Consider the following 13,560-nt stretch of genomic DNA (forward strand, 5'->3'; position numbering starts at 1 on the left):
GTCGTGGATGGAGTGTATCAAGTGATACATTATTAGGTTGTTATTGTCAGCATTAACTACCTGCTTGCTCCTCTCCCGTTTGATCAAAGACATGATTTGGGCTACCTTTTGAGATTTAAATGATTGTATTCATACACGCTGATTTGATTTTTACCAGTGTTTTTGAGTTGGAACACACACACACACGTCTCCCAGGGCATCTGGGAGTAGTGTCATCTCAGGGGAATCAAACATCTGATCATAAAAACAGTACGGTTCCCTATTCTCTCCTAGTCTATACTCCAGGACACAAACACCTCCACATCTGAAATATTATGTATGTTTGTATGTATGTGTGTGTGTATGTGTGTATGTATGTATGTGTGTATGTGTGTGGGCCTCCAGCTGCATGTGAATCAATGCATCTCCGAGGCAGCCAGATACAGGACAAAAGGTGAGCGTGGCTTTGATGGAGATGGAGCAGCTTTCATGTGCTGCCAGAGGGGAAAGTGCCTTGGCAGTACAACTCATCTACCCCCCCCCCCCCCCCCGTCTGTTCCCCTGCTGCAAGAAGTGGTAAGACCCTAAGGCACACAGAGACAGACATCCAAAAAACGGCAGACAAATAGACCGAAAATATATATACAAACACACGCAGTCAGACACATGAAGGAATATTCCTTAAATGGTATTGCATTGTAACTTCAAAATCTAGTATCATCCACACATCAGGACAATAGTGATAATGAAAATGCTTTGCTCATTGGTTGAAAATACAGTGGCAAGAAAAAGTATGTGAACCCTTTGGAAATACCTGGATTTCTGCATAAATTGGTCATAACATTTGATCTGATCTGCATCTAGGTCACAACAATAGACAAACACAGTCTGCTTAAACTAATAACACACAAATAATTATACGTTTTCATGTCTTTATTGAACACACTGTGGGGTGGGGAAAGTATGTGAACCCTTGGATTTAATAACTGGTTGACCCTCCTTTGGCAGCAATAACCTCAACCAAACATTTCTGTAGTTGTGGATCAGACCTGCACAACGATCAGGAGGAATTTTTGACCATTCCTCTTTACAAAACTGTTTCAGTTCAGCAATATTCTTGGGATGTCTGGTGTGAACTGCTCTATTGAGGTCATGCCACAGCATCTCAATCGAGTTGAGGTCAGGACTCTGACTGGACCACTCCAGAAGGCATACATTTGTCTTTCTGTGGACTGAAGAACATCAAGGCTTTTAGAGATACTTTTGTTACCCTTTCCAGCTTTATGCAAGTCAACAATTCTTAATCTAAGGTCTTCTGAGCTCTATCAGGCAATGCTTCTTGTGAATAGCAAACTCAAAAACTCTAACCAACATCTCCAATCTTGTCTCATTGATTGGACTCCTGGATAGCTGTTAATGTTTAAATTATGTATTCAATATAGACAAGAAAAATACAATAATTTGTGTGTTATTAGCTTAAGCACACTATGTTTGTCTATTGTTGTGACTTAGATGAAGATCAGATCAAATCTGATGACCAATTTATGCAGAAATTCCAAATGGTTCACATACTTTTTCTTACCACTGTACCTTCCCTTTCACATGATGTATTGTTTTAATGGATCCAATCAAACAACAAATTCAGGAGTAAACCAGTCTGTTATGAACTAGGGCAGTCCTTAATTGGGGTATCTGTTAAAATAAAGCAAGTGCTGAAATGTTATTATTCTGTACACACATTGAAGAAGAAGAACGAATAAGAAAAACAAAGGAGAGGCGTGTTTCCATCATGACATTTCCCAAGCGGTTACCGAGTCTATTCTGGGGTCTGACGATATGGATATGTGACGTCATGTGGAGGCAGAGTGTGTTTGTTACACCCATACTGTGGAGACATCTTGTCATGGTTATTCATGTTGTCAACCCGATGTATCACTGTGTCAGAAGAATATCTCAGAGGAATAGCTCTCTCTTGCTACTAAACAATACCTTTGAAATATTTGCTAGTGCATTCCTTCACTTCACTGCTGGGAGAGAAAAGATAGAAAGGAGGGGTCAGGTGGTTGTTTCCCATCTGATTACCGCCATTCCAAATACAAATAAACAGCTAGGAAAAACATAGTCAGTTGTTGCCGTAGTTAAAACACCAATTCCTCTGTTGTTGATCAATAGATTAGTTGGGAGACCGTTAAAAAAAGGGAAATATAAAATAAATAAAATCTAAATTCACCATTATATATTTGATCTTTAATAAGAACCATAAGAACCCCCGCTGTGTGGTGCGGCCCGGTTGGGTCTCTTTGGAGCAGTACGGGGCATGAGCTCTGTGTCTGGGTCATGGGGGTGTTTCCGGTTCTGTCTGTGGGCCCCCAGGGCACAGCGGTCCAGAAACTCAGAGGTTTTCTTTTGTGACAGGATGCTGGATGCTGTTACACAGAGCTGGAAGAGAAGAGACACACAGACAGGAAGTTAGCGCAGACATGATGATGGACCCTTCCTGGGCTTGGTCCACCTCTAATGCAGGCTGTTTCTGCAGTCACATGAAAAATATACAAGAAATCCAGGCCATGTTCACTTCATAGTGGAGGTAGTATTAAACCCTTTGACCTGCACTGTTGCAGCTGTACCTTGCATTTATATCTGAAACCCTGTGCATGTGACTAATAAACTCTCAAAATCTCTAAACCTTTTCCTTACCTCAGGGCACAAGTGTACTCCAGCAACTAAACTACACTATAACTCCTCAAATTCCATTAAAGAAATTTCAGTAACTTAAAAATACATATTTTTTTTAAATGTTTGGACTCCCTTGACATTTGCAGCTATAAGGTTGGCAGAATTCAAGCATTAAACATAGATTTGGGAAACCGAGAAGATAAAAAGCCTTGAAGCGTAGAAGAAAGAGTATGGTATTCAATCAGTGGACATTTCTACAATAAAATAAAAACACAATAATCTCACACACACACACACACACACACACACACACACACACACACACACACACACACACACACACACACACACACACACACACACACACACACACACACACACACACACACACACACACACACACACACACACACACACACACACACACACACACACACACCATGAGTAATGCAAAAAAACTGGCATTAAAGTAAGACGGCATGTGTGAAATATAGATGAACTAAGCCATTAATCTAATAGGCCCAGTGATTGTCTTATTGCAGAGAGAGATAAAGAGTCTGTAGATATTAATACAGATTGCTCCAAGGCTGGCCAGGCAGGCAGGTACTCTCACCCAGCTGTGAGCCAAATAGCCGACTACTTACAACAACACTGAACAAAAATATAAACGCAACATGTTGGTCCCATGTTTCATGAGCTGAAATTAATTCCAGAAATTCTCCATGCGCACACATTTCGTGCACAAATTTGTTTACATCCCTGTTAGTGAAAATGTTTCCTTTGCCAAGATAATCCATCCACCTGACAGGTGTGGCATATGAAGAAGCTGATTAAACAGCATGGTCATTAAACAGGTGCACCTTGTGCTGGGGACAATAAAAGGCCACTTCAAAATGTGCAGTTTTGTCACACAACACAATGCCAAGTTGTAAAAGGAGCTTGTAATTGGAATGCTGACTTGCAGGAATGTCCACCAGAGCGGTTGCCAGACAATTTAATGTTCATTTTTCTACCATAAGCTGCCTCCAACGTCACTTTTAGAGAATTTGGCAGTACGTCCAACTGGCCTCACAACCACAGACTACATGTAACCATGCCAGCTCAGGACCTCCACACCCGGCTTCTTCACCTGCGGGAATGTGTGTGTGTGTGTGGTGGGGGGGGGGGGGGGGGGTGCTGACGAGTATTACCGTATGTAATAAAGCCTTTTTGTGGGGAAAAACTCATTCTGGCTGGCTCCCCAGTGGGTGGACCTGGCTCCCAAGTACAGTTGAAGTCAGGAGTTTACATACACTTAGGTTGGAGTCATTAAAACTCGTTTTTTCAACCACTCCACACATATCTTGTTAACAAACTATAGTATTGGCGAGTTGGTTAGGACATCTACTTTGTGCATGAGACAAGTCATTTTTCCAACAATTGTTTACAGGCAGATTATTTCACTTATAATTCACTGTATCACAATTCCAGTGGGTCAGAAGTTTACATACACTAAATTGACTGTGCCTTTAACTTCACTAGGGTAGGGGGTAGCATTCGGAATTTTGGATGAAAAGCGTGCCCAAATTAAACTGCCTACTACTCAGCCATAAAAGCTAGAATATGCATACAATTAGTAGATTTGGATAGAAAACTCTCTGAAGTTTCTAAAACTGTTTGAATGATGTCTGTGAGTATAACATAACTCATATGGCAGGCAAAAACCTGATAAAAAAATCCAACCAGGAAGTGGGAAATCTGAGGTTTGTAGTTTTTCAAGTCATTGCCTATCGAATATACAGTGTCTATGGGGTCATATTGCACTTCCTAAGGCTTCCACTAGATGTCAACAGTCTTTAGAACCTTGTTTGATGCTTCTACTGTGAAGGAGGGGGGAATGGGAGCTGAATGAGTCAGAGGTCTGCCAGAGTGGCATGAGCTGACCACGCACGTTCACGTGAGAGTTAGCTTGCGTTCCATTGCATTTCTACAGACAAAGGAATTCTCCGGTTGGAACATTATTGAAGATTTATGATAAAAACATCCTAAAGATTGATTCTATACTTCGTTTGACATGTTTCTACGAACTGTAATATGACTTTTCGTCTGAACTTTCGACTGAACTTGCCCGCGCCTCGTGAGTTTGGATTGTGTACTAAACGCGCGAACAAAAAGGAGGTATTTGGACATAAATGATGGACTTTATCGAACAAATCAAACATTTATTGTGGAACTGGGATTCCTGGGAGTGCATTCTGATGAAATGCTATTTCTGGCTTCTGTTGACTCCACAACATGGCGGATATCTGTATGGCTTGGTTTTGTGTCTGAGCGCTGTACACAGATTATTGCATGGTGTGCTTTTTCCGTAAAGTTTTTTTGAAATCTGACACAGCGGTTGCATTAAGGAGAAGTGGATCTAAAATTCCATGCATAACAGTTGTATCTTTTAGCAATGTTTATTATGAGTATTTCTGTAAATTGATGTAGCTCTCTGCAAAATCACCGGATGTTTTGGAACTACTGAACATAACGCGCCAATGTAAACTGAGATTTTTGGATATAAATATGAACTTTACCGAACAAAACATACATGTATTGTGTATCATGAAGTCCTATGAGTGTCATCTGATGAAGATCATCAAAGGTTAGTGATTCATTTTATCTCTATTTCTGCTTTTTGTGACTCCTCTCTTTGGCTGGAAAAAGGGCTGTGTTTTTCTGTGACTTGGCTCTGACCTAACATAATCGTTTGGTGTGTTTTCATCGTAAAGCCTTTTTGAAATCGGACACTGTGGCTGGATTTACAACAAGTGTATCTTTAAAATGGTGTAAACTACTTGTATGTTTGAGGAATTTTAATTATGGGATTTCTGTTGTTTTGAATTTGGCGACCTGCAGTTTCACTGGCTGTTGACGAGGTGGCGTTAGCGTCCCACATACCCTAGTGAGATTAAACAGCTTGGAAAATTCCAGAAAATGATGTCATGGCTTTATAAGCTTCTGATTGACTCAAATTATGTCAATTAGCCTATTGGAGGTGTACCTGTGGATGTATTTCAAGGTCTACCTTCAAACTCAGTGCCTCTTTGCTTATCATAGAAAAATCAAAAGAAATCAGCCAAGGCCTCAGAAAAACAATTGTAGACCTCCACAAGTCTGGTTAATCCTTGGGAGCAAATTCCAAACGCCTGAAGGTACCACGTTCATCTGTACAAACAATAGTACGCAAGTATAAACACCATGGGACCACGCAGCTGTCATACCGCTCAGGAAGAAGACACATTCTGTCTCCTAGAGATGAACGCACTTTGGTGCGAAAAGTGCAAATCAATCCCAGAACAACAGCAACTGACCTTGTGAAGAGGCTGGAGGAAACAGGTACAAAAGTATCTATATCCACATAACCTGAAAGGCCGCTCAGCAAGGATGAAGCCACTGCTCCAAAACCACCATAAAAAAGCCAGACTATGGTTTGCAACTGCAAATGGTGACAAAGATTGTACTTTTTGGAGAAATGTCCTCTGGTCTGATGAAACAAAAATAGAACTGTTTGGCCATAATGACCATCGTTATGTTTGGAGGAACACGGGGGATGCTTGCAAGCCGAAGAACACCATCCCAACCGTGAAGCATGGGGTGGCAGCATCATGTTGTGGGGGTGCTTTGCTGCAGGAGGGCCTGGTGCACTTCACAAAATAGAATGCATCATGAGGGAGGAAAATTATGTGGATATATTGTAGCAACATCTCAAGACATCAGTCAGGAAGTAAAAATTTGGTCGCAATTGGGTCTTCCAAATGGACAATGACCCCAAGCATACTTTTGCTAAGGTGTATGTAAACTTCCAACTTCAACTGTAGGTGGACCTATGCCCTCCCAAGCCCACCCATGGCTGCACCCCTGCCCAGTCATGTGAAATCCATAGATTAGGGCCTAATTCATTAATATCAATTGACTGATTTCCTTATATGAACTGTAACTCAGTAAAATATTTGTTGTGTTTATATTTTTGTTCAGTATGTGGCTAGCTACTTAATTTACTTCAAATTGGGGAGAATCAATTGATCTGATTTTGAATGGCCAAAAAAATTGGGAAAACACTGCTCACTCACCCATGGCTGTGGCGTAGGAGTTGGGGAAGCTCTTGTCCACCCTGTGTCACATGAACACCCAGGTGTCGTTGTTAAAGGACAAGTCAAAGTGGTTGGTTTAGAATGTCAACATTTACTGGATATTATACTGCCTACAATCATTCTGGTCCTCCAATCGCAACACTGGGACTTACATTATACAGCAATAACTGTTTGACAATTGAATTAAGAATGTACTGTACACTTTGAATTATGAGTCAGGCAAGACATTTCTGTATCTGTTGCCCATTTGTCATGAGCTTGATTTGCCTAGCTTCCCCTAGCTGCTGTTCTCAAACACGTGTGCTCTAAAGTAGCTGGATTTCATCACACCAAAGACACAGACACATTCTACTGAATGCAAACAGCTGATGGTAATATAGGAACACTTTATTAAGAAACTCATCATCAACTTACTCTTTAGCTTCACTGATATTGACTGTTCAACAAATCATGAATCATTGAGTATGTATCTACATGGGTGAGGTGGTGCTAAAGGAGATAGAGAGAGGGGAGCAGAGCTGCACTGGACCTCCAGGGCTCAGAGGACTGGCGAGGGCCCACTGCCAGGCTGCCCCTGAGCAGATGAAGGCCCGGCAGACACCAGGGAGTGGGCGGCTCTGCCAGGAACACACCACCGTGCATGGCAAGAGGACCGAACGCTCCGTAAAAGCCTGTCTGCTCCTGGAGAGAAGGGCATCTGGGTGCTCAAGTGGGGAGGGAGTGTGGAGGAAAGAGTGTGGATGACTGTGTGTGAAGAGAGGGAGGCGTCATGCTCAGAACACATCACACCACACCACAGGTTGCATGACCATGAGAAAAGTGGGATGAAGCCACAATTATACACATTAGACTTACGGGTACATGTTGTCACACTACCCTCATCACCAGTGTCTGTACCAACTGCCGGAGAGGATGACTGACGGTTTACATGCTCCTAATCAACTGCGCTATTTTGTTCTGCACTGTTGGTTAAGGGCTTGTAAGTAAGCATTTCACGGTAAGGTACTTGGTAAGGTCTATTTGGCACATGTGACAAATAAAGTTTGATTTGAAGTAGCAGCACTGTGCTATTAAAATGAACGACAACAAGCACACATTTAGCTGTCAAGATCTGTTGATTCAGTTCCATTTCCAAACCAAACGATTATTTCAGACCTTCCGAATAACAGCTGAGAGACAAAACTCTGGAGAAGAGACAGAATGGGCGATGCTCAGAGTTTAACACAAAGCCAAGAGAGCTGCCAAATAACAATGCAGGAGGCAACTTTTTGGCAGGCAGTGATGAGTCTGTCCTGTTTGCTGTGGTGTTTTCTGGGGGGGGGGGGGGGGGGGGGGGGGGGGGGGGGGGGGTGTGGGGGTGTGTGTGTGTGTGTGTGTGTGTGTGTGTGTGTGTGTGTGTGTGTGTGTGTGTGTGTGTGTGTGTGTGTGTGTGTGTGTGTGTGTGTGTGACATGCTGGCTGCCATGTCTCCCCTCCCACCGCTTGGTGTTTAATCCATCCAAATCCACTTCATTATGGTCTCACACCTGCAGCCAGCTAGTAGGTGACTCTGGCGAAGGAACCCCCCCCCCCCCCCAAGCTATTATTATGTGTAATGCCGGTGTATTCAACCTCAAATCATAGTAATAACTACGCCAATCTATCCTCCATACCCCTCTATTCCAATCATGGCGTTTGGGACCAGAAACTTGGCTATTTGGGAAAAATAATATTGTGCTTCATCATACCATTATGCCAAGCGGTTGCCTCCGGGTGAGCTTGTGATTAGTTTTCAGAGCACAAAAATTCTTAGAGAAATATCAAGTTAGACTGATCTTAAAATAAAAAAAAATCGTATGCTCATCCAGAGTACCCTACAGCTCACTGTGTTTGATTCTACCAGACAGGTGTCAATAGTCTAGACTTAGTAGTTTCTACCAGTAGTGCACTACATAGGAAATAGGGTGCCATATAGGATGCATCCAGTGTCTGTCTGTATGCCCCAACCTTTCCTCCCGTTGGCGTTCTGAGGGCATACTGATTACAAGCAGAGAGGACAAGTAGAGCCTACTGCTTTATGAGCTGGAGGGGATTTTATGACAAAGCTCCCTGGTCGCTGCGGCGTTGTGAAGACTTGTTGTATTACTGAGCCTTTACAAGTCAGATGTTGACAGAGGAATGCATTCTATTACACGGCCAGGATATTTCTCAGTCTCCTCCGTCTGGGCGGATCTTTCTTTCATTCTGGACTTAATCAAAGCTGGCCCGGAGGTCTGGGACTCTGTGGTGGCACTTGGGTCCCTTTTAATAACAAAGCATTGCTCTGTATAGACGGAGGACTGTTATACGATGCAAGGGACGCTGACGCAGGAACTCTGAGACCGTGTAGGTGTCGATAGACAACAATCAAAATTCAAGGTTAACACAGTCCTTTGATATCGACACATAAAAGTCTGCTCTTAGCTATTGATATTATATGAGACTGATGGCCCCTAGCGACCTTTGTGTTGCTATGATGATGTGATGGTTAGGTGCAGGAAGGAATGTGCCATTAATTTCAGCCTCCCAACCAAACCCATCCCATCTGTAGGGATGTCAACATCATGACTCAGCTAAGAACAACAGCGCATTAACGCCTCTACACATCCACCTCATGCGCTATTGAGTAGTCTTATTCTACTAGATGCTTTGTAATTACACAGAATTACTGATAACCCCAGGAACTGTAATAGCCGTGTAGAGGCTGAAACTGTTTTAAATGGGAACCGCGTTAACAGTTTCGCACTGTGCCATTACTTGACGTCAATGTCTGGCTACTGGAGGGTCATACCAATCGTTACCCAGTTCTCTCAAAGACGGATAATAATGTATTTGAAATGAGAGGAAGAGGCGTGAGTACACACTAATTGAGCTTGAAAGCAGAAAGCTAAATTGAGAATTCTGAGGAAAGGTGTGACTGATAAGCTAAAGACAAAGCATCTCAACAAAACCACACTAACAACAAGTCAACACAGACAGAGGCTGTTGTTCCCCTGCAAACTTTTAAAAGATACCAATTTGTTTGGTTTGGGAGATAAGACTGTGAAGGGTATATTGAGTTCTGTCTCCATTAAAGAAAGTCAATTATATATTGGAAAATATCCAGGGCCTTAAAAGAACAAACTGGCATCTCCCAAGAGGCGGCTTCTGTACTCCACAAAAAATAACTATTGCAATTACCTAAGAATTAAAGCATATCAAATTAAAGTGCGTTTGGCAAATTATTCTTCCTGAAATGACTGAGGAGTTGAGTCAGAAATTACCCAGACAATCTCGAGGCACCTACGCAAACAGAAAATGTATCCCATTAACTCAGATATAAGCATTCAACAGTGAAACTGAGATACGAGCCCCGTCCCCCCCTGTAAATGCATCGATGAATATAAAGATGGATCGCTATCTGGGAAGGTGACGTTTGCACACTCCCACACTGCCTGCCATCAAAGGGTCCTCTCGTTTCCCTGCTACCGGCTGCTTTCACCAGAAACGGTAATGTCTGACTTCAACAGATCTGTCATGGATGGTGCAGCGGGCTATGTATGATTAATGAGTTAGCTCCTCTTCCACAGGCCTCATATGGCTCTGCTCTGTATAGGGAGCCTAGTACTCTACCAGACCCAGAGACTCTCTACGAATAAAGTTAAATGAGACATAAGTGGGCATTAACTTGAACAGGCTTTTAACAAATTTCATACAGAGAGCTTGTATGGGGGAGAAAAATCCATGATTGGCCACACAGTAGAGTGCATTGGAGGGAATATCTGTGAAAATCTTTAACTTTAAAAAAATCTAGAAACTTTTCATGTCTCAAGAAAGGTTGAGTATCCAACTTTGGGTTTATCGATGATGTTTGCATGAGTCGGGTACTCGTGTGTTGGATGCAGACTGTATGTATGACATTTCTATGGCATATTATATAATTCCTAAATCTTTACCATGGAGTCTTCGTTGTAAATCCCTGTTAGAAACAAAGGCTCACTTGGTGTTGTTAGGCAAACATTGTAAGGGCTTGGGCATAAAGCATTTCCTTTGTGTGTGTAGGTGAGGTTGAATTTAGCAACACATCCAGCTCCTTGTCTCACCCTCTTTGCAAAGGGCATGTCATAGATGCTGACGTAGAGCAATCCGGCAGTCTGGGGGAGCAACATGCAAAGACAAAACATCTTCACTAACACCTCCAGACTCCCTGAGGTCACACCCTAAGCACCAAGCCCCACACAGACAGCATCCCCTACTCCTTAATGAGAAAGGGAACAACGTTTCTCAGAGAGTTAGCTTACAACAACACACCTCTGTTTACCAGCTAGAGACCTGGCCGTGTGGTGCCAGGACAACAACCTCTCCCTCAACGTGATCAAGACAAAGGAGATGATTGTGGACTACAGGAAAAAGAGGACCCGAGCACGCCCCCATTCTCATCAACGGGGCTGCAGTAGAGCAGGTTGAGAGCTTCAAGTTCCTTGGTGTCCACATCACCAACAAACTAACATGATCCAAGCACACCATGAGTCGTGAAGCGGGCACGACAAAACCTATTCCCCCTCAGGAGACTGAAAAGATTTGGCATGGGTCCTCAGATCCTCAAAAGGTTCTACAGCTGCACCATTGAGACATCCTGACTGGTTGCATCACTGCTCGGCAAGCGATACCGGAGCGCCAAGTCTAGGTCCAAAGGCTTCTAAACAGCTTCTACCCCCCAGCCATAAGACTCCTGAACATCTAGTCAAATGGCTACTCAGACAATTTGCATTGCCCCCCCCCCCTCACCTCTTCACACCACTGCCACTCTCTGTTGTCATCTATGCATAGTCACTTTAATTAACTCTACCTACATGTACATACTACCTCAACTAACCGGTGGCCCCGCACATTGACTCTGTACCGGCACCCCACTGTATATATTGTTATTTTTTACTGCTGCTCTTTAATTACTTGTTACTTTTATCTCTTATTCTTATCCATTGTTGTTGAAACTGCACTGTTGGTTAGGGGCTCGTAAGTAAGCATTTCACTGTAAAGTCTACCTCTTGTATTCGGCGCATGTGACTAATACAATTTGATTTGATTTAGTAACAGAATGAAATAGCGCTCTTTAATTGGAATCACACCTCCCATCCCCTCTCTCTGGGTGTGTCACATTAATACCTCCTTTCTCCTAAAGTGAGCATTTGTTCTTATACCAGTCATTTCCTTCCAAATTACTGAAGGGAAGTGAAGAAATACACTTGTATACACTTTGGGATGAACGGAAGATGATTGGGACGTAGCCTTCCTCTCAGTGCATCTGGAGGCTTCAACATGTAGGTTACCCAGTGCAAACGCACGACGGCAACGATGCCACGTCTGGAGGACAATTATAGCTCCATTCAAAACCCCACAGGCATCAAACTGACCACCTGCTTGCAATGTTATAATGACTTTACATTCTTTCCCTACATCATCCGTCTGTCTCTAGGTCAGCTATATTAATTGTGACTTCTGATTGCCAGCTGTGAGCACTCAGCAGTTAATGCACCGTAATGTGGTGCAGAATCAGGGTTTTTGCTGTGTGTGTGTGTGAAGCTTTGCCCCAAACAAGCCCCCCCCCCCCGTCCTGTGACCATGTGCTTTTCCGTCTCATCCCAGGGTTCACGCCCCACAGCTGGCCTTAATGACACACTGACACACCCCCTGCCTGGCTACTCATGGTTATTTCAGGACGCATTGTCTGCTTTTGTTACACACCCAAACCCTCCTCCCCAGACCTAAATACTGTCACTGATGATACCGCCACTGGCTTCCTGTTCCTGGCTCTCCCTACAGCATCACTTAACTAGTGAGAAGCACAGGCGGAAATGAGGGGGCTATCTGGGTTGATCTGATGTTCAAACCGCAGTGGCAGGGTTCTACACAAACTTTTAAAAAATAGTGTCACTGGTGCTACCAACTTTTTCAGATGATGGCACAAACACATGACTTGGTCGCACCAATTTATTTAATAAAACATTATATTGATAATGACCTGACCGGTGTACCATAACGTGCCTGTATTCCATACAAAATCAGGCTAATAATGACTAGCCATCTTTTACATTAGCATGCCCTTGTGTTCTTACATTGATTTGGATAGATTTACTGTAACAGCAAATTAAACAGACTTCAGATTTCAGAGTGCCATGTGTTCTTTTCTGCGAAATCCTCTAGAGGGCAACATTTGAAAAAACAATACTTAATACCAAAACTATACCACGGCAAACAAAAAGAAAGCGAGAAGAAGGACCGATTTCTCCCATTTTTGTTGAAAGGTTTTTGCTCTCAAAATCAGACTTTTTTTAAACTATGCTTAAAACACATCAGGGACCACTTTTGAGGTCTGTATATGCCAGACAGTTGTGTTTGGCCAGCACACTTGTGATTGATGCAAATAATTATGATTCTTCCAGGTAGGCATAGGCCACTTTGTAGTTACCTTTTAATTGCCTTTCCATCTACCCAAAGAAGGTTAGGCTATCATTAGCACACACAGGGCTCGACACAGGGTCCCTAGGCTTTTGGGGACGCTTAAGCGAGATTTGGTTGGGTGGCTCCCCACCTTGCGGCAAAACATTTTAGTGGCCCCCCTCTTGACAGTAGAGAAAAAAACATTCTAAAATGCACCAGGTGTATTATACTATTCTAATAGTAATTTGAGACACTGATTGAATTGCGCATTGCAAATATTCAACCAAGACATTGAACTTTTTAAATACATGGTTTGCATACCCATTCTTGCCTTAGAATTTACTGACTGCTAG

The 13,560-nt window shown here is 42.9% G+C and overlaps 1 pseudogene; it reads right to left on the reverse strand.

Moving 5' to 3' along the window:
* Positions 1-556: 556 nt before the first annotated feature.
* LOC139555847 (mRNA-capping enzyme-like) overlaps positions 557-13,560 on the reverse strand; it is a 143,060-nt pseudogene continuing 130,056 nt past the window's right edge.

This window comes from Salvelinus alpinus, chromosome 27 (assembly GCF_045679555.1).
Source record: "Salvelinus alpinus chromosome 27, SLU_Salpinus.1, whole genome shotgun sequence".
NCBI classification, from domain to species: Eukaryota; Metazoa; Chordata; class Actinopteri; order Salmoniformes; family Salmonidae; genus Salvelinus; species Salvelinus alpinus.